The sequence below is a fragment of the Arachis hypogaea genome, chromosome 19, assembly GCF_003086295.3.
Source record: "Arachis hypogaea cultivar Tifrunner chromosome 19, arahy.Tifrunner.gnm2.J5K5, whole genome shotgun sequence".
NCBI classification, from domain to species: Eukaryota; Viridiplantae; Streptophyta; class Magnoliopsida; order Fabales; family Fabaceae; genus Arachis; species Arachis hypogaea.
In genome coordinates this window covers 87913871-87936665 of record NC_092054.1, presented here as the reverse complement: position 1 = coordinate 87936665, position 22795 = coordinate 87913871, and the positions used below count along the sequence as shown (strand labels likewise).

The 22795-nt window shown below is 40.1% G+C and overlaps 1 non-coding gene across 1 annotated transcript; it reads left to right on the top strand.

Moving 5' to 3' along the window:
• The first annotated feature begins 12714 nt into the window (after nt 1–12714).
• Nucleotides 12715–12822, top strand: LOC112781644 (small nucleolar RNA R71). Its single transcript, XR_003192408.1, has one exon. It is a non-coding gene; the product is annotated as a small nucleolar RNA R71 (small nucleolar RNA).
• The last annotated feature ends 9973 nt before the right edge of the window (nt 12823–22795 follow it).

Sequence of the window (22795 nt, the reverse complement as noted above, 5' to 3'; positions counted from 1 at the left end):
GAGGGAAAGGCAGTGATTTCCAGTGAGGAAAACTTCAATGGACGTCCACTGGCCACTAAGGAGTTCCCTAATGAGGAACCAAAGGAATCTGAGGCTCATACAGAGACTATAGAGATTCCCCTGAACTTATAGTTGCCATTCATAAGCTCTGATGTGTATTCTTCCTCTAAAGAGGATGAAGATATTGCTGAAGAGCAAGTTACTCAATATCTAGGAGCAATCATGAAGCTGAATGCCAAGGTATTTGGTAATGAGACTTGGGAGGATGAACCTCCATTGCTCATCAGTGAACTGAATGCTTTGGGGCAACTAAAGTTACCTCAGAAGAAACCGGATCCCAAAAAGTTCTTAATCCCTTGTACCATAGGCACCATGACCTTTAAGAAGGCTCTGTGTGACCTGGGATCAGGAATAAACCTCATGCCACTCTCTGTAATGGAAAAACTAGGGATCTTTGAGGTACAAGCTGCTAAATTCTCACTAGAACTGGCAGACAAATCAAGAAAATAGGCTTATGGACTCGTAGAGGATGTCTTAGTGAAGGTTGAAGGCCTATACATACCTGCTGATTTCATAAATCCTAGACACTAGGATGGATGAAGATGAATCAATTATCCTTGGAAGACCCTTCCCAGCCACAGCAAAACCTGTGATTGATGTGGACAGAGGAGAGTTAGTCCTTCAATTGAATGAGGACTACCTTGTGTTTAAGGCTCAAGGATCTTCTTCTATAACCATGGAGAGGAAGCATGAAAAGCTTCTCTCAATACATAGTCAAACAGAGCCCCCACACTCAACTTCTAAGTTTGGTGTTGGGAGGCCACCATTAAGCTCCGAGTTTCTGTGAAGCTCTCTAAGAGCTCACTGTCAAGCTATTGACATTAAAGAAGCACTTATTGGGAGGCAACCCAATGTTATTTAATTATATTTATTTGTTTTCCATTGTTATTTTATGTTTTCTTTAGGTAGATGATCATGTGAAGTCACAAAAACAACTACAAAATTAGAGTGGAATCAAAAATAGCATTAAAAATGGTACACCTTGGAGGACAGGCTTATTGGCGTTTAAACGCCAATAAGGATAGCAGAATGGGCGTTTAACGCCCAGTCTAGCAGCATTCTGGGTCTTAAATGCCAGAATGGGCAACATTCTGGGAGTTTTAACGCCAGAAAAGGGTGTCTGGCGTCTGGCTGGCGTTAAACGCCAGAAATGGCAGACAGACTGGCGTTTAACGCCAGAAAAGGGTGTCTGGCTGGCGTTAAACGCCAGAAAGGGGCAGCAGAGTGGCGTTTAACGCCCGGAAAGGTAGCAGAGTTGGTGTTTAATGCCAGAGTTTTCATACAATGGGCATTTAAATGCCAGAATGGTGCAGGGAGCAGAATTCCTTGACACTTCAGAATCTGTGGACCCCACAGGATCCCCACCTACCCCACCTCTTCTTCTCTCCTCTTCACACCTTTCCATAACACTCTTCTCCAAATACCCTTGACCAATCCCATCAATAACTCTTCCCCAAATACCCTTCACCTATCAAATCTTACCCTATTTTCCATAATCTCTTCACCACTCACATCCATCCATCATAAAACCCCACCTACCTCACCATTCAAATTCAAACCATTTCCCTCCCAAATCTAACCCCCTCTTACACGCCCCTTCTCTCTCCCTTACCCTATAAATACCCCTCCTCACCACCTTCATTTCCACACATCCTACACACTTAACCCCCCTTGACCGAACCCAAACCACCACTCCATCTCCTCCATTTCTTCTTCTTCTCCTCTTTTCTTTTCTCTTTTGCTCGAGGACGAGCAAACATTTTAAGTTTGGTGTGGAAAAAGCATTGCTTTTTTTTTGTTTTTTTCATAACCATTAATGGCACCTAAGGTCGGAGAAACCTCTAGAAAGAGGAAAGGGAAGGCAATTGCTTCCACATCCGAGTCAGGAGAGATGGAGAGATTCATCTCAAAGGTCCATCAAGACCACTTCTATGAAGTTGTGGCCAAGAAAAAGGTGATCCCCGAGGTCCCCTTCATGCTCAAAAAGAGTGAATATCCGAAGATCCGACGTGAGATTCGAAGAAGAGGTTGGGAAACTCTCACCAACCCTATCCAACAAGTCAGAATCTTAATAGGTCAAGAGTTCTATGCTAATGCATGGATCACTAGAAACCATGACCAATGTGTGAACCCATACCCAAAGAATTGGCTCACAATGGTTCCGGGGAATTACTTGGATTTCAGTCCGGAAAATGTGAGGTTGGCATTTAACTTGCCAATGATGCAAGGAGACTCTCACCCTTTCACTAGAAAGGTCAACTTTGATCAAAGGTTGGACCAAGTCCTCATGGATATCTGTATAGAAGGAGCTCAATGGAAGAGAGACTCAAGAGGCAAGCCGGTTCAATTGAGAAGGCATGACCTCAAACCCGTGGCTAGGGGATGGTTTGAGTTCATCCAACACTCTATCATTCCTTCTAGCAACCGGTCTGAAGTTACTGTAGACCAGGCTATCATGATCCATAGTATCATGATTGGAGAGGAAGTAGAAGTTCATGAGATAATATCCCTAGAACTCTACAAGGTGGCAGACAAGCCCTCCACTTTGGCAAGGTTAGCCTTCCCTCATCTCATTTGTCACTTATGCAATTCAGCTGGAGTTGTCATAGAGGAAGACACCCTCATTGAAGAGGACAAGCCCATCACTAAGAAAAGGATGGAGCAAACAAGACAGCCCACTCATGGACCTCAACAAAAGCATGAGAAAATTCCTCATCATGAAATCCCTGAGATACCTCAAGGGATGCACTTTCCTCCACACAACTATTGGGAGCAAATCAACACCTCCTTAGGAGAATTGAGTTCCAACATAGGGCAACTAAGGATGGAGCACCAAGAGCATTCCATCATCCTCCATGAAATTTGTAACGACCCAACTTCCAATACGTCATGATCGTACCAAAAGTAAGGCGTTACTGACCTGTTTTCCTTATTAACTATTTACTATTAAGCCTTTAGTTCGATATCGCGATTCAATTTTAGTAAAAATACCAGAAATTTTTTTGTTTTTATTAATTAAAATCATATAGCAAACATCACCAAGTAATAATAATCACATAATTATTAATAATAGTAACATTATACAAAAGAATTTAAATAAAATTCAGGTACAACTCCTATCCCTCTGCATAAAATAAAACCTTAAGCAGTAAGAGCGAGGGAATTCTATGAAAGAATCTCAAGTCATAAACTTAACTCGTAAATAAATTCTAGAATCGCCCGCAGCTTCAAACTGAATCTTCGTACCTGTGTCACTGAAAGGGTGGAAGATTTTGGGGTGAGAACAAACCACACGTTCTCAGTAGGGAATGGGAATGCCGTAAAAGTAATGATTAACATGCAAATAGTTAACTTTTCTTAATAAACCATCTTTGTTAAATCCCTTGAAATACTTTTTAATCTTACTTTAGATAAATAATTACTTTCTTTAAATCTCTAAACCCAAAACAAATCTCAATCGCAAAACTTGTCATATTAAATATCTTTCAGCCACATAATTGATTCTCAGTCATAACGACAGATATTAATCATCTCTTTCCATTCACAAACTACTAGCACAGGTAAGAAACTCAATTCAACACGCAAAGGAATCATAATAAGACAAACAGCACAAAGAAGTAATATTATTATCTAGACAAACGCAGTCATTCTAAAAAGCATCCCAGAAAAGCTTAAAGATCCCAGGAGCTTTATGATACCATGCATATTAGAGGGTGATTTCACCAAGACAGCTTTATGTGATCTTGGGGCAAGCATCAACCTAATACCTGCATCCACTATCAAAAAGCTTGGTTTAACTGAAGAAGTCAAACCAACTAGGATATGTCTCCAACTTGCTGATGGCTCCATTAAATACCCATCAGGCATGATTGAAGACATGATTGTCAGGGTTGGGCCATTCGCCTTTCCCACTGACTTTGTAGTGCTGGAAATGGAGGAGCACAAGAGTGCTACTCTCATTCTAGGAAGACCTTTCCTAGCAACTGGACGAACTCTCATTGATGTCCAAAAGGGGGAAGTAACCCTAAGAGTCAATGAGGATGAGTTTAAGTTGAATGCTATCAAAGCCATGTGTAACGACCCAACTCCCAGTATGCCATGGTCATACAAGAAGCTAAGTGTTACTAACTTATCCCTCTTAATTATTAACTATTATTTACTATATGAGCCTGTTCCTTGTTAGAGCGATGCCAATTTTACGGGTAGCTTTTTTTTTTATTTTATATCGTATCGTTGCGGATAACAAGGTAAAATAAACAAGCATATATTGGGAGTAACAGAAAAGCGGCATAAAGAAACATAGAGACACAACTGATAATATACATCATGTACACTATAACAAAACATGCGGCGTTTACACCAGATCAAGTCAGTTTACATCCTCGTCATCCTACGTAGCTAATATATACACGACACTCCCAGGGGCTGGCCCATACAAAAATCCACTAATCTGGCACCCAGGCTAGCCTAACCACTATATAGCTCCTAGCTCTCGGGTGTACTAACACAAGTGAGAGACTAACTAACAGATAATGTCAGACTAGAGTGTCATCAAAAGAATGCCCCTTTCCGCAGTCAAACTATATTTACACGTGGCCGTTCGGAGAATCATCATGAGGCTCATCCATCTCCTCATCCTGCTCTATCTCTATCTCAGGATCCTCCTCCTCCTCATCGTCCACAGCTGCAACTATGTCCTCAGATCCACCAGAAACACTGCTGTCACTATGTACAAAACCATTCGCAAGCACAGGTCCGTTCGCGTATATAGGAGCTACCCCACCGTCCGGTAGTGCCGGCTCATCAGGCTGTGGAAAGTCGGGGATCGGCTCAGGGGGAAAATCCCACTCTGGTGGTATCACAGGTACGTAGTCATCAGCTAACTCAGGCTCATCAGGAATGATAGGCTCAGGTACCGCCTCATTCAAAGGTTGAGCTGGTATAGGGTGCTCGGGATTATCAGGAAAAGGATGTACAGGTGCGTCAGGATGTAACCAGGATAAGGGAAAGTCGTAAGGAGCATCAGGGTCAAAAAGCGGGCTAGACAGAGGATGTTGAAAAGCTCGATTAGGTAACGCATATCGTCTAATACGAGGCTCCAAACCCATAATGAAGTAACTGTGATGTACCGGATCCTCGTAGACGTAAGGGTCCTCGAACTCATAGAAGATCACGCCCGTCTCCATCTGAGGGGGGAGGAAGGGAGAGAAGGGGTAAGAACTGGGGAGTTCTTAGTAGGGTTGGGGTTATTAGTTACGTTCATTTATTTGATTCCGATTAGCAGATATATATTAGAATACAGTAAAGTAGTAAACAGTAGTTAAAATACATAGGGAAAACAGAAAAAAGAACACAAACAGAAGAGTGCAAGAAAATAAAGCATAGACATAGCACTCAAGCAAACAAACATAAAGAAGTTGATCAAACACAAACACAAGTAGGAATACAACAGAGAATAATGCACAGACAAGAATGATGCATGTCTAGTCCTAGTGCAGGTAATGAGCTCATTTGTCGGTTTCTACCCGCTCCCGACGTAACCCAGCATTACTAGCCGGATATGGCTTTCCTGTTGGCTATACCCCTGTGTACAGGAAATAACCCCTCTGCCACCACAGGGTCCACTGCACGCAGGAAATAACACATCTGCCACTGCAGGGTTGTATGCCGACACACCTTCTGTATACAGGAAATAACCCCTCTGCCACTACAGAAATGGAACAGGTGGTCACGGTACTTCTGTAGCAGGAAATAACCCCTCTGCCTTACAGAAATAAAATATGGATCTGTACCGCAGGAAAGCGTTTCTCAGTGGTTGCACCATTATCTATCTGACTGCTACAATGCAGTAGATGAACATATAGATATCTCTGAGGTTGCCTTAATGCAACAGATGACCTCTCAATAGGTCCTCTACTCTTTATCATATTATTCTCTTCGCATTGTCTCTTTATTCTGCTCTGTTTGTTCCTTTCTCTGCGCTTCCTCACTTTATTCTGCTTTCTCTATTTAACGTATTGGTGCACGAAATTGTGATGTCCAGGCTCGAACAATCCCTGGTAATGGCTCCAAAGCTTGGTGCTTTGATCTTAATTCATAATTGTCACAACTTCGATACAACTAACCAGCAAGTGCACTGGGTCGTCCAAGTAATACCTTACGTGAGTAAGGGTCGAATCCCACGGAGATTGTTGGTATGAAGCAAGCTATGGTCACCTTGTAAATCTCAGTCAGGCAGATATAAAGTGATAATGGTGTTTTCGAATATTATATAATAAAATAGGGATAGAGATACTTATGTAAATCATTGGTAGGAATTTCAGATAAGCGAATGGAGATGCTTTTCGTTCCTCTGAACCTCTGCTTTCCTGCTATCTTCATCCAATCAGTCTCACTCCTTTCCATGGCTAGCTTTATGTGATACATCACCACTGTCAATGGCTACTTTCGGTCATCTCTCGGGAAAATGATCCAATGCCCTGTCACGGCACGGCTAATCGTCTGGAGGCATCACCCTTGTCAATGGCTTCATCTTATCCTCTCAGTGAATAATATGCTCACGCACCCTGTCACGGCACGGCTATTCATCTGTCGGTTCTCGATCATGCTGGAATAGGATTTACTATCCTTTTGCGTCTGTCACTAACGCCCTGCAATCGCGAGTTAGGAGCTCGTCACAGTCATTCAATCATTGAATCCTACTCAGAATACCACAGACAAGGTTTAGACCTTCCGGATTCTCTTGAATGCCGCCATCATTCTAGCTTACGCCACGAAGATTCTGGTTAGGAGATCTAAGAGATACTCATTCTAGCTTATTTCATGTAGAACAGAAGTGTTTGTCAGGCACGCGTTCATAAGGGAGAAGGATGATGAGCGTCACACATAATCATCACCTTCATCACGTTCTTGGGTGCGAATGGATATCTTAGAAGAGAAATAAGAAGAATTGAATAGAAAACAGTAGTACTTTGCATTAATCTTTGAGGAACAGCAGAGCTTCACACCTTAATCTATGGAGTGTAGAAACTCTACCGTATGAAAATACATAAGTGAAGGTCCAGGCATGGCCGTGTGGCCAGCCCCCTAAAACGTGATCACAGGATCAATACAATCCAGGATGCCTAATACAATAGTAAGAGGTCCTATTTATAATAAACTAGTCACTAGGGTTTACATGAGTAAGTAATTGATGCATAAATCCACTTCCGGGGCCCACTTGGTGTGTGTTTGGGCTGAGCTTGAGTGTAGCACGTGCAGAGGCCATTTGTGGGGTTGAACGCCAGTTTCTGTGCCAGTTTGGGCGTTCAACTCTGGTTTTGGATCCTTTTCTGGCGCTGGACGCCAGATTTGGGCAGAAGGCTGGCGTTGAACGCCAGTTTACGTCGTCAATTCTTGGCCAAAGTATGGACTATTATATATTGCTGGAAAGCCCTGGATCTACTTTCCAACGCAATTCGGAGCGCGCCATTTCGAGTTCTGTAGCTCCAGAAAATCCACTTTAAGTGCAGGGAGGTCAGAATCCAACAGCATCAGCAGTCCTTTTTCAACCTCTGAATCTGATTTCTGCTCAAGTCCCTCAATTTCAGCCAGAAAATACCTGAAATCACAGAAAAACACACAAACTCATAGTAAAGTCCAGAAATGTGAATTTAACATAAAAACTAATGAAAACATCCCTAAAAGTAACTAGATCCTACTAAAAACATACTAAAAACAATGTCAAAAAGCGTATAAATTATCCGCTCATCACAACACCAAACTTAAATTGTTGCTTGTCCCCAAGCAACTGAAAATCAAATAGGATAAAAAGAAGAGAATATACTATAAATTCCAAACTATCAATGAAACAGAGCTTCAATCATATGAGCGGGACTTATAGCTTTTTGCCTCTTGAATAGTTTTGGCATCTCACTCTATCCATTGAGGTTCAGAATGATTGGCATCTATAGGAACTCAGAGTTCAGATAGTGTTATTGATTCTCCTAGTTCAGTATGATGATTCTTGAACACAGCTTCTTTATGAGTCTTGGCCGTGGCCCTAAGCACTTTGTTTTCCAGTGTTACCACCAGATACATAAATGCCACAGACACATAATTGGGTGAACCTTTTCAGATTGTGACTCAGCTTTGCTAAAGTCCCCAATTAGAGGTGTCCAGGGTTCTTAAGCACACTCTTCTTTTGCTTTGGACCTTGACTTTAACCGCTCAGTCTCAAGTTTTCACTTGACACCTACACGCCACAAGCACATGGTTAGGGACAGCTTGGTTTAGCCGCTTAGACCAGGATTTTATTCCTTTAGGCCCTCCTATCCACTGATGCTCAAAGCCTTGGGATCCTTTTTATTTGCCCTTGCCTTTTGGTTTTAAGGGTTATTGGCTTTTTCTGCTTGCTTTTTCTTTTTCTTTCTATTTTTTTTTCTATTTTTTTTTTCGCCCCTTTTTTTTTTTTTCTGCAAGCTTTGTTCTTTGCTGCCTTTTCTTGCTTCAAGAATCATTTTTATGATTTTTCAGATTATCAAATAACATGTCTCCTAGTCATCATTCTTTCAAGAGCCAACATATTTAACATTCTTAAACAACAACTTCAAAAGACATATGCACTGTTCAAGCATACATTCAGAAAACAAGAAGCATTGTCACCACATCAATATAATTAAGCTAAGTTCAAGGATAAATTCGAAACTTATGTACTTCTTGTTCTTTTGAATTAAAACATTTTTCTTTTAAGAGAGGTGATGGATTCATAGGACATTCATATCTTTAAGACAAAGTTACTAACTACTAATGATCATGTAATGAAGACACAAACATGGATAAGCACATAACATAGAAAACGAAAAACAGAGGAAATAAGAACAAGGAATGAATCCACCTTAGTGATGGTGGCGTTTCCTTCTTGAGGAACCAATGATGTCCTTGAGCTCTTCTATGTCTCTTCCTTGTCTTTGTTGCTCCTCCCTCATTGCTCTTTGATCTTCTCTTATTTCATGGAGCATGATGGAGTGCTCTTGATGTTCCACCCTTAGTTGTCCCATATTGGAACTCAATTCTCCTAGGGAGGTGTTGATTTGCTCCCAATAATTTTGTGGAGGAAAGTGCATTTGAGGCATCTCAGGGATCTCATGGAAGTGAGCTTCTTGCGCCTCTTGAGCTCCATGAATGGGCTCTCTTGCTTGCTCCATCTTTTTCTTAGTGATGGGCTTGTCCTCTTTGATGAGGATATCTCCCTCTATGTCAATCCCAGCTGAATTGCATAGGTGGCAAATGAGGTGAGGAAAGGCTAACCTTGCCATAGTGGAGGACTTGTCAGCCACCTTGTAGAGTTCTTGAGGTATAATCTCATGAACTTCCACCTCTTCTCCAATCATGATGCTATGGATCATGATAGCCCGGTCTATAGTAACTTCAGACCGGTTGCTAGTGGGAATGATTGAGCATTGAATAAACTCCAACCATCCTCTAGCTATAGGCTTGAGGTCCAATCTTCTTAGTTGAACCGGCTTGCCTTTGGAGTCAATCTTCCATTGAGCTCCTTCTACACATATGTCCATAAGGACTTGGTCCAACCTTTGATCAAAGTTGACTCTCCTTGTGTAGGGGCGTGCGTTCTCTTCCATGTATGGCAAGTTGAACGCCAACCTCACATTTTCCGGACTAAAATCTAAGTATTTTCCCCGAACCATTGTAACATAGTTCTTTGGATCCGGGTTCTTACTTTGATCATGGTTCTTGGTGATCCATGCATTGGCATAGAACTCTTGAACCATTAGGATGCCGACTTGTTGGATGGGATTTGTTAGAACTTCCCAACCTCTTCTTTGAATTTCATGTCGGATCTCCGGATACTCATTTCTTTTGAGTTTAAAAGGGACCTCAGGGATCACCTTCTTCTTGGCCACAACATCATAGAAGTGGTCTTGATGGGCTTTGGAGATGAATCTTTCCATCTCCCATGACTCGGATGTGGAAGCTTTTATCTTCCCTTTCCCTCTTCTAGAGGATTCTCCGGTCTTTGATGCCATCAATGGTAATGGAAAAACAAAAAAGCTATGCTTTTACCACACCAAACTTAGAATATTGCTCGTCCTCGAGCAATAAACAAAAGAATAGAAGTAGAAGAAGAAGAAATAGAGGAGAGGGAGAGGGTAATGTGGTTCGGCCAAGAAGGGTATAGAGGGGTTGTGTTGTGTGAATTTGAAGAAGAGTGGAGGGCTTTATATAGGGAAGGGAGGGGGGGTTAAGGTTCGGCCATATGGGTGGGTTTGGGTGGGAAATTGGTTTTGAATTTTGAAGGTAGGTGGAGTTTATGAGGTAGGTTTATGGGGAAGAGTGGATGGATGTGAGTGGTGAAGAGGTGATGGGGAAGAGAGTTTGAGGTGATTGGTGAAGGGCTTTTAGGGAAGAGTGTTTATGGGGTTGTGTGAAAGAGAGTGGTGAGAAGAAGTGAGTGGAGGTAGGTGGGGATCCTGTGGGGTCCACAGATCCTGAGTGGATCTTGGGGGTCCACAGATCCTGAGTGGATCCTGTGGGGTCCACAGATCCTGAGGTGTCAAGGCATTTACATCCCTGCACCATTAGGCATGTAAAAATGCCTTTGTATCCAACTCTGGGCGTTCAGCGCCAGGTTGGTGGCCATTTTGGGCGTTCAACGCCCATTTGTGTGCCATTTCTGGCGTTGAACGCCAGAACCATGCCTGTTCTGGCGTTCAGCGCCCAGAAGCTGCCCATTTTGGGCGTTCAGCGCCAGAACCATGCTCTGTTCTGGCGCTGAACGCCAGACAGATGCCCCTCTAGGGTGTGATTTTTCTTCTGCTGTTTTTGATTCTGTTTTCAATTTTTCTATTTATTTTGTGACTCCACATGATCATTAACCTAAGAAAACATGAAAAATAATAAAAATAAGAATTAGATACACATTGGGTTGCCTCCCAACAAGCGCTTCTTTAATGTCAATAGCTTGACAGTGGGCTCTCATGGAGCCTCACAGATGTGCTGAGCTTTGTTGAGACTTTCCAACACCAAACTTAGAGTTTGAATATGGGAGTTCAACACCAAACTTAGAGTTTGGTTGTGGCCTCCCAACACCAAACTTAGAGTTTGACTGTGGGCGCTCTGGTTGACTCTGCTTTGAGAGAAGCTTTTCAAGCTTCCTCTCCATGGTTGCAGAGGGAGATCCTTGAGTTTTGAATACAAGGGAGTTCTCATTCCATTGAAGGACTATTTCACCTCTGTCAACATCAATCACAGCTCTTGCTGTGGCCAGGAAAGGTCTTCCTAGGATGATGGATTCATCCTCCTCCTTTCCAGTATCCAGGACTATGAAATCAGTAGGTATGTAAAGGCCCTCAACCTTTACTAATACATCTTCTACTTGTCCATAAGCCTGTCTTCTTGAGCTGTCTGCCATCTCTAGTGAGATTTTAGCAGCTTACACCCCATAGATTCCCAGTTTCTCTATTACAGAGAGGGGCATGAGGTTTATTCCTGAACCAAGGTCACACAGAGCTTTAAAGATCATGGTGCCTATGGTACAGGGTATTATGAACTTTCCAGGATCCTGTCTCTTCTGAGGCAATGTCAGTTGATCCAGATCACTTAGTTCATTGATGAATAAGGGAGGTTCAACTTCCCAAGCATCAATGCCAAACAATTTGGCATTCAGCTTCATGATTGCACCAAGAAACTTGGCAGTTTGCTCTTCAGTGACATCCTCATTCTCTTCAGAAGAGGAATACTCATCAGAGCTCATGAAGGGCATAAGGAGGTTCAATGGAATCTCTATGGTCTCTAGATGAGCCTCAGAGTCCTTTGGTTCCCCAGAGGGAAGCTCCTTATTGATCACTGGACGTCCCAGGAGGTCTTCCTCCTTGGGATTCACGTCCTCTCCTTTCCTCACAGGTTTCAATGGCCTTGCACTCTCCTTTTGGATTCTCTTCTGTATTGCTTGGGAGAGTACTAGGAGGGATTTCAGTGATCCTTTTACTCAGCTGGCCCACTTGTGCTTCCAGATTTCTAATGGAAGACCTTGTTTCATTCATGAAACTTACAGTGGCCTTAGATAGATCAGAGACTAGATTTGCTAAATTAAAAGCATTTTGTTCAGAGTTCTCTGTCTGTTGCTGAGTGGATGATGGAAAAGGCTTGCTATTGCTAAACCTGTTTCTTCCACCATTATTAAAGCCTTGTTGGGGGCTTTTGATCCTTCCATGAGAAATTTGGATGATTTCTCCATGTTGAGTTATAGGTGTTTCCATAAGGTTCACCTAAGTAATTTACCTCTGCTATTGCAGGGTTCTCAGGATCATAAGCTTCTTCTTCAGAAGAAGCCTCTTGAGTACTGTTGGATGCAGCTTGCATTCCATGCAGACTCTGAGAAATCATATTGACTTGCTGAGTCAATATTTTGTTCTGAGCCAATATGGCATTCAGAGTATCAACTTCAAGGACTCCCTTCTTCATAGGCGTCCCATTACTCACAGGATTCCTTTCAGAAGTGTACATGAACTGGTTATTAGCAACCATGTCAATGAGTTCTTGAGCTTCTGCAGGCGTTTTCTTTAGGTGAATGGATCCACCTGCAGAAGTGTCCAGTGACATCTTTGATAGCTCAGATAAAGCATCATAGAATATATCCAGGATGGTCCATTCTGAAAGCATGTCAGAAGGACACTTTTTGGTCAACTGTTTGTATCTTTCCCAAGCTTCATAGAGAGATTCACCTTCTTTCTGTCTGAAGGTTTGAACATCAGCTCTAAGCTTGCTCAGCTTTTGAGGAGGAAAGTACTTGGCTAAGAAAGCCGTGACCAGCTTATCCCAAGAGTTCAGGCTGTCTTTGGGTTGAGAATCCAACCATAATCTAGCTCTGTCTCTTACAGCAAAAGGGAAAAGCATGAGCCTGTAGACTTCAGGATCTACTCCATTAGTCTTAACAGTATCATATATCTGCAAGAATTCAGTTAAGAACTGAAAAGGATCTTCAGATGGAAGTCCATGAAACTTGCAGTTCTGCTGCATTAGAGAAACTAATTGAGGTTTCAGCTCAAAGTTGTTTGCTCCAATGGCAGGAATGGAGATGCTTCTTCCATGTAAATTGGAATTAGATGCAGTAAAGTCACCAAGAATCTTCCTTACATTATCATTATTTTCGGCTGCCATCTCCTCTGCCTGTTCGAAAATTTCTGAAAGGTTATCTCTGGATTATTGTATTTTAGCTTCTCTTAATTTTCTCTTCAGAGTCCTTTCAGGTTCTGGATTTGCTTCCACAAGAATGTTCTTGTCCTTGCTCCTGCTCATATGACAAAGAAGAAGGCACAGAAAAAATAATAATAATAATAGAGATCCTTTATACCACAGTATAGGGATCCCTTTGTGAGTGGAAGAAAAGAGGGGGAGATAAAGAATGTGATGTAAAGGAAGAAACGCAACTGTACGGATGGAAGAGATGTGAGATGAGATGTTAGGATATGAATGAATAAATAGAGTAAGATGGGGGAGGGAAAATTTTCGAAAATATTTTTGAAAAAGAGTTAGTGATTTTCGAAAATGGTTTTTGAAAAATGTTAGTAATTTTCGAAAATTTTTGAAATCAAAAATAGAAAATAAAAATAATTAGTTAATTAAAAAGAAATTTTTGAAAAAGAGGGAGATATTTTCGAAAATTAGAGAGAGAGAGTTAGTTAGGTAGTTTTGAAAAAGTTAAGAAACAAACAAAAAGTTAGTTAGTTAGTTGAAACAAATTTTGAAAAGATAAGAAGATAGGAAGTTAGAGAAGATATTTTGAAACCAACTTTTTGAAAAAGATAAGATAAGAAGATATTTTTGAAAAGATATGATAGAAATTAGTTTTGAAAAAGATTTGATTTTTAAAATCACAATTAATGACTTGATTCACAAGAAATCATAAGATATGATTCTAGAACTTAAAGTTTGAATCTTTCTTAACAAGCAAGTAACAAACTTGAAATTTTTGAATCAAAACATTAATTGTTATTGTTATTTTCGAAAATTTGGTATAAAAATAAGAAAAAGATTTTTGAAAAATATTTTTGAAATTTTCGAAAATAACTAAGAATTTTGAAAAAGATTTGATTTTTGAAAAAGATTTTGAAAAAGATAAGATTTTCAAATTGAAAATTTGATTTGACTCATGAGAAACAATTTGATTTTAAAAACTTTTGAAAAAATCAACTCAAATTTTCGAATTTGATGAGAGAAAAAGGGAAAGATATTTTTTTGATTTTTGAAATTTTTATGAAAACATGAAAATTATGCAATGCATGAAATTTTTAGATCAAAACAATGAATGCATGCAAGAATGCTATGAATGTCAAGATGAACACCAAGAACACTATGAAGATCATGATGAACATCAAGAACATATTTTTGAAAAATTTTTAATGCAAGGAAAACATGCAAGACACCAAACTTAGAATTCTTTAATGCTTAGACACTAAGAATTCAAGAATGCATATGATAAACATGAAAAGACACAAAACATGAAAACATCAAGATCAAACAAGAAGACTTACCAAGAACAACTTGAAGATCATGAAGAACACTATGAATGCATGAAATTTTCGAAAAATGCAAGATGCATATGCAATTGACACCAAACTTATGATATGACTCAAGACTCAAACAAGAAACAGAAAAATATTTTTGATTTTTATGATTTTCTAATTTTTTTGGATTTTTATTTTATATTTTTCGAAAATAGTCTTGAAAAAGAAAAATAAGTATTCCAAAATTTTTAATATGAATTCCAGGAATCTTGCCATGTTAGTCTAAAGCTTCAGTCCAGGAATTAGACATGGCTCACTAGCCAGCCAAGCTTTCAAAGAAAGCTCCAGTCCAAAACACTAGACATGGCCAATGGCCAGCCAAGCTTCAGCAGGTGATCATGGATTAGCAGCAGGTAGATGAGCAACAACTAAATTGCTCTTGATAACAAATTTCAAGCCTCAGTCCAAATAAAATTAGACATGGCTTTACAGCCAGCCAGGCTTCACATGCTTCATGAAACACTAGAATTCATTCTTAAAAATCTTGAATAAAATTTTTGAAAACATTTTTTTTTTCGAAAACAGGTGAAAAGATTTTGAAAATATTTTTGAAAAATTTTTGAAAAGAAAATAAAAAGAAAATTACCTAATCTGAGCAACAAGATGAGCCGTCAGTTGTCCAAACTCAAACAATCCCCGTCAACGGCGCCAAAAACTTGGTGCACGAAATTGTGATGTCCAGGCTCGAACAATCCCTGGTAATGGCTCCAAAGCTTGGTGCTTTGATCTTAATTAATAATTGTCACAACTTCGATACAACTAACCAGCAAGTGCACTGGGTCGTCCAAGTAATACCTTACGTGAGTAAGGGTCGAATCCCACGGAGATTGTTGGTATGAAGCAAGCTATGGTCACCTTGTAAATCTCAGTCAGGCAGATATAAAGTGATAATGGTGTTTTCGAATATTATATAATAAAATAGGGATAGAGATACTTATGTAAATCATTGGTAGGAATTTCAGATAAGCGAATGGAGATGCTTTTCGTTCCTCTGAACCTCTGCTTTCCTGCTATCTTCATCCAGTCAGTCTCACTCCTTTCCATGGCTGGCTTTATGTGATACATCACCACTGTCAATGGCTACTTTCGGTCATCTCTCGGGAAAATGATCCAATACCCTGTCACGGCATGGCTAATCGTCTGGAGGCATCACCCTTGTCAATGGCTTCATCTTATCCTCTCAGTGAATAATATGCTCACGCACCCTGTCACGGCACGACTATTCATCTGTCGGTTCTCGATCATGCTGGAATAGGATTTACTATCCTTTTGCGTCTGTCACTAACGCCCTGCAATCGCGAGTTAGGAGCTCGTCACAGTCATTCAATCATTGAATCCTACTCAGAATACCACAGACAAGGTTTAGACCTTCCGGATTCTCTTGAATGCCACCATCATTCTAGCTTACGCCACGAAGATTCTGGTTAGGAGATCTAAGAGATACTCATTCTAGCTTATTTCATGTAGAACAGAAGTGTTTGTCAGGCACGCGTTCATAAGGGAGAAGGATGATGAGCGTCACACATAATCATCACCTTCATCACGTTCTTGGGTGCGAATGGATATCTTAGAAGAGAAATAAGAAGAATTGAATAGAAAACAGTAGTACTTTGCATTAATCTTTGAGGAACAGCAGAGCTTCACACCTTAATCTATGGAGTGTAGAAACTCTACCGTATGAAAATACATAAGTGAAGGTCCAGGCATGGCCGTGTGGCCAGCCCCCTAAAACGTGATCACAGGATCAATACAATCCAGGATGCCTAATACAATAGTAAGAGGTCCTATTTATAATAAACTAGTCACTAGGGTTTACATGAGTAAGTAATTGATGCATAAATCCACTTCCGGGGCCCACTTGGTGTGTGTTTGGGCTGAGCTTGAGTGTAGCACGTGCAGAGGCCATTTGTGGGGTTGAACGCCAGTTTCTGTGCCAGTTTGGGCGTTCAACTCTGGTTTTGGATCCTTTTCTGGCGCTGGACGCCAGATTTGGGCAGAAGGCTGGCGTTGAACGCCAGTTTACGTCGTCAATTCTTGGCCAAAGTATGGACTATTATATATTTCTGGAAAGCCCTGGATGTCTACTTTCCAACGCAATTGAAAGCGCGCCATTTCGAGTTCTGTAACTCCAGAAAATCCACTTTGAGTGCAGGGAGGTCAGAATCCAACAGCATCAGCAGTCCTTTTTCAACCTCTGAATCTGATTTCTGCTCAAGTCCCTCAAATTTAGCCAGAAAATACCTGAAATCACAGAAAAACACACAAACTCATAGTAAAGTCCAGAAATGTGAATTTAACATAAAAACTAATGAAAACATCCCTAAAAGTAACTAGATCCTACTAAAAACATACTAAAAACAATGTCAAAAAGCGTATAAATTATCCGCTCATCACGTATGTATTTAAAGTTTATGTAAATTTCGGTATGATTAGTTAGCCTGCCCCAAGTATAGGTTCATTAAGTCTATACTGAAACAGTTTAACTTTTCATATAATACCTAACCCTATTCGCAAATCAAGAACTAACTATGTTGCCCTAGTTCGTTCACTAGTCTTTGTCTGTTTCTCTGTTGTTAAAATTTTACAGACTTTTTCTTCGATTTTTATCTCTTCTTCAACTTTTTATCTTTTCTTTATCATTGCCTCACTAATATGTTTTTACCACTCCCTAAGTATTTTATGAAGGTAATTATGAGATTCTGCGCTTAAAGTTGTCTTTCTAAAGCTTTTACAGAAAACTGCCTTTTTCGCATTATTTTATTATTTTTATTAAAATATTATTTTTAATTAAATATTATTATTTAATATTTTATTATTATTTATTATTTTATTAATATATTTTCGAAAATTAACTTTACTTTAACCTTTAACCTTTAAAATTCACTTTTTACCACCCGTAACTTTTAATATTTCTACTTTTACCACCCTAACTTCCAGAAATTACCATATAACCCCTTAAACACCAAAAATTTTACTTCCTTGCCCTTTTATGAATCAAAAAGGTGTTCTTCATTATTCTTCACCACACTCAAAGTGTTCTTCATGTTCTTCATAAATTCTTCAGATTCTTTCTCTGTTTTTACCCGTTTTTCAGTCTTTTCAGCCACCGATTTTTACTATAATTCATAATAAATTAGCAGCCACTAAAACCCCATCTTTTCTACATGATTTCAACACAAATTGAACCTCAATTTAAGCTTAGGGTTTCGTTTTTCCAGCTGCCCAAGAACATGAACTTTAAAGCTTAAATTTCATCAAATTTCATCAGAATTTCACCAAATTTTCACCAAAAATCAATCATATATGCAACCAATTTTTAGCACAGCCAAATAATACAACATTCACACATCTCAAACACAATTAATAAAGATTAATTTCGTGACACCCTACCTGGTCTTGCTGCTCCTAATTCAATCAAACTTTCAGGTGGTCCTTAAACACTTTTTCCTCCTAAATCACATCAAGAAAACACATATTTAAGCATGTTTCCTTGAAACTGAATCAAAAGAGAGATGGTACAGCCAACTCACCTTGATCCCAGCCTTGATAAGTCATATGATCATGTAGAGAAAGAAGAGAGGATCATTTTGGTCGGATTGGAATTTTGATTTGAGTTTTAGTTCAGCAGAAATCAAGCTTTGAAGATTTGGAACTAAGAACTTTTCTCTCTTTTTCTCTCTACCTATTTTCGGCCACAAAGTGAAAATGAGCCAGCCTTGGGGGTTTTGGGGGTGTAGGGTGAGTTGTGATTGGTTGGCTTGGAGGTGGATTAAAATAATATTAAAATATCTCAGGTGTATAACTACTAAAACTAGATGTATCGGAACACTTGCAAAAACATGTCTAAAAATTATTTTCTAAGCTACTAGCATAAATGACACTAGTAACATATTTATTATGAGAATGAAACATGAATAATGAGGCCTTAGCATTGCTAAAGTCATCAGGGAGTCTGGTGCTAAGCTACACCAGTAAATTGTGAACCCGGTTAAACCGGTTTTCTGTTTTTAACTAAATCTGATCAGGTAACCTTATAATATCATTCAAGAGGCTTCTAATACTCATATAATGATAATATCATCCTATTATCTCTCTCCTCTCATAAATCAAGTCCGGTTTGTCAAACTGAGATTATTTACGAAAAATCGAATTAAAACTCCTAACCGATACGGTTCAAAAACTAGATTCCTCGTGATTGCATTATCGAGCTTGTCTCGGAAAAGGTTCTAACTTAAAGATAACATAATGACAATGAGGATTGAGATACTTGATGATATATCAAAGGTTTTCCCCTTACTGATCTTTCGGAGAAATTCGTACTTTCAGAATAGATCTCGCGTACTCGAAAACCGGGGTTGTTACATTCTACCCTCCTAAAAGAAAATTTTGCCCTCAAGATTTCAGTTACCTGAGAATAAATGCGGGTAATCAGCTTTCATCTTATCTTCCAATTCCCAAGTGTGCTCTTCTTCTCCTCTTTGTCCCCAAGCTACTTTGACTAAGCGAACAGTCTTGCCTCTCAGCTGCTTATCGTTTCTTTCTACGATCTGAACTGGTGATGCTTGATATGTCAAATCGTTTCGTAACTGTACTGTCTCTGGTTGTAAAATATGACTCTCGTCGGGAATATATTTCTTAAGTTGCGAGACATGAAAAACATCATGAAGGTTTGACAAATATGGAGGAAGGGCTACTTGATAAGCTACTAGACCGACTCTTTTAAGTATTTGGAAAGGTCCTATGTATCGAGGGTTAAGCTTTTTAGTCTTAAGAGCTCTACCTATTCCAGTAGTCGGGGTTACTTTAAGAAAGACATGGTCTCCCTCACTAAACTCTAAGGGTCTACGTCTATTATCGGCATAGCTCTTTTGACGGCTCTGTGCTGTTTGGATCTTCTGGCGAATCCCCTTTATCTTCTCAGTAGTTTTTTGTACTAAGTCTGGACCTAAGAAACTGGCTTCTCCGTCGTCATTCCAACACAATAGTGTCTGACATCTTCTTCCGTAGAGAGCTTCATATGGTGCCATCCCGATACTTTGTTGGTAGCTGTTGTTGTAGACGAACTCGACCAATGGCATATATCTATCCCAACTGCCTTGGTTATCCATTACACAAGATCTTAGCATGTCTTCCAATGTTTGGATTGTCCGCTCTGATTGTCCGTCTGTTTGAGGATGGTATGCTGTACTCATATACAATTCTATTCCCGATGCTTTCTGGAAAGCTCCCCAGAATCTGGAAGTAAACCTCGGATCTCGATCTGAAACAATTGATGAAGGTATTCCGTGCAATCGTACGATTTCTTGAATATATATCCGTGCCAGCCTTTCTAATGTATAGTCAACTCGAATCGGAAGGAAGTGCGCTGATTTTGTCAACCTGTCCACAATTACCCAAATGGCATTGTGTCCAGTTGAGGTCCTTAGCAATCCCGTGACAAAATCCATAGTGATCTGCTCCCACTTCCATTGTGGTATTTCTAAGGGTTGCAGGGTTCCTGACGGTTTCTGGTGTTCCACCTTCACCTTCTGACAGGTTAAACATTTTGAGACATAATCAGCTACCTCTTTCTTCAAGCCCGGCCACCAGAACATTTGTTTCAAATCCTGATACATCTTTGTTACTCCAGGATGCATAAAAAATCTACTTTGATGAGCTTCTGCAAGAATCCTTTGCCGCAAATCTCCAGAGCTAGGCACACAAATTCTGTTCTTGTATCTCCAGAGGCTGCTACGATCTAGTCTTACAGCTTCTGGTTCCTCTACTTTCATCCGTCTCAGCATCGTCATCATTTCTGAATCCTGTGCTTGTGCTTGCTGAATCCTAATCTTAAAATCTGGTGTTATATGCAATTGGGCCAAACGGACTCCACTTGATGTCTCAGTCATAGCCAACTTAAGGTCCTCAAATTCTGCGAGTAACTTTTCTTCCTTTATCATCATCCAAGAGATATTCAAATTCTTCCTGCTCAAAGCGTCTGCCACCACGTTCACTTTTCCTGGGTGATAGCTTAACTTAAAATCATAGTCCTTCAGGAACTCCATCCACCTTCGCTGTCGCATATTAAGATCCTTCTGGTCAAAGATATACTTTAAACTTTTGTGGTCAGAGAAAACTTCTAGCTGAGCGCCATACAAATAGTGTCTCCAGATCTTCAGAGCAAACACTACTGCAGCCAACTCCAAGTCATGCGTCGGATAATTTCGTTCATGAGGTCTCAGCTGCCGGGAAGCATAAGCCACCACATTTTTGTCTTGCATCAGCACACATCCAAGTTCTTTATGAGAAGCGTCACAGTATACTTCAAAAGGTTTCTGTGGGTCGGGTAGTACTAATACAGGTGCAGTTGTTAACTTTTCCTTAAGCATCTTGAAACTCCTATCACACTCAGCCGTCCAAACGAACGGAACTTCCTTTCGTGTAAGGTAAGTCAGAGGTAAGGCTATCTGTGAAAACCCTTTAATAAACCTCCGGTAATATCCAGCAAGTCCGAGAAAACTCCGAACTTCTGTAACGGTCGTAGGTGGTTCCCATTGCACTACTGCTTCAATTTTTGAAGGATCCACTGCAATTCCTCCCTGTGATATAACATGTCCCAAAAATGCCACCTTCTCTGTCCAGAACTCGCACTTTGATAATTTAGCATATAACTTCCGAGTCCTTAGTATCTGCAATACAGTCCTTAGATGCTCTTCATGCTCTCTTTCTGTCTTCGAATAGATGAGAATATCGTCTATGAAGACTACTACGAACTAATCAAGGTACGGACGAAAAATACGATTCATGTAATCCATAAAAATCGCAGGAGCATTAGTTAGTCCAAACGACATAACCGTATACTCATAGTGACCATATCGAGTTTTAAATGCAGTCTTCGGTATATCTGACTCTTTCACTCGAATCTGGTGATAGCCCGATCGCAAATCAATCTTCGAAAACACAGTTGCACCTTTTAACTGATCCATTAGATCATCTATTCGTGGAAGTGGATACTTGTTCTTGATAGTGACTTTATTTAACTGTCGGTAATCTACGCAAAGTCTCATTCCACCATCCTTCTTCTTTACTAGCAATACCGGAGCTCCCCAGGGTGATGCGCTGGGACAAATAAATTTCTTTCCAAGTAGCTCATCCAACTGCTTCTTCAACTCTGCAAGTTCCAATGGTGACATCCGGTACGGTGCTATGGAAATTGGTCCGGTTCCAGGTACAAGTTCAATGCTAAATTCTATCTCTCGCTGAGGAGGAAACTCAGGTATGTCGTCCGGGAAAACATCAGGAAATTCCTTCACCACTCGGATTCGTTCTAAGCTTAGTTCACTATCATTTGAACTAGCCGCTAACAGAACGTACCCCTCACAATCACTCCCGTCTAATGTAACTCTTACAGAATTCAGATATAAAGTATGAGATAGAAATGGTTTAATATCTAAACTATCAGACGGAATAACATCAGTTCTTTCATAGCAATCAAGGAAAACATGATACTTAGATAACCAATCTAACCCTAGAATAACTTCTAAACCACATAGAGGCAAACAGATTAGATCATGTATAAAAGTTCTGTTCCTAATAGTGAATGGTACTTGCAGGCACACTAAACTAGTCAAAGCATTTTGGGACGCAGGTGTATGGACAATCAGATCAAAGTTCAACTCAGAGAAATCTAGTCCCAACTCACGAGAAACAGTTAAAGAGATAAAGGAATGCGATGCACCCGAGTCATATAGTACAGTTAGAAATCGATCTTTGACAATACACTGACCTTGGATCAGGGCGTCTGATTGCATAACATCATCAGCAGTCATGGCAAACACTCGACCTTGTTGCTGGGTTCGCACTAGATTCTGAAAAAACTTTCTTGGGTACATCCTAGCTGTGTGTCCAGATTCCTCACAAGTAAAATAAGCGTTCGTTCCTTATAGCATCCAAATATAACATAACCATAACCATGGAGATCATAACAGCTATGAGGATAGCTGTGCCCCCCATCGATTCGTCATTCGGAACTCGATTAAACTATGTCTATTCGCAGTCATTAAGGTCCTATCCGCACCAAACAATCAACATTAAGGTGATCAGTCTTAATATTTCAAGTAAGGCACGAACATTCCCAAAATGAGCACTCATAGACATTCATGCCAAATGTATCTTAAAGATACCCTAATGGC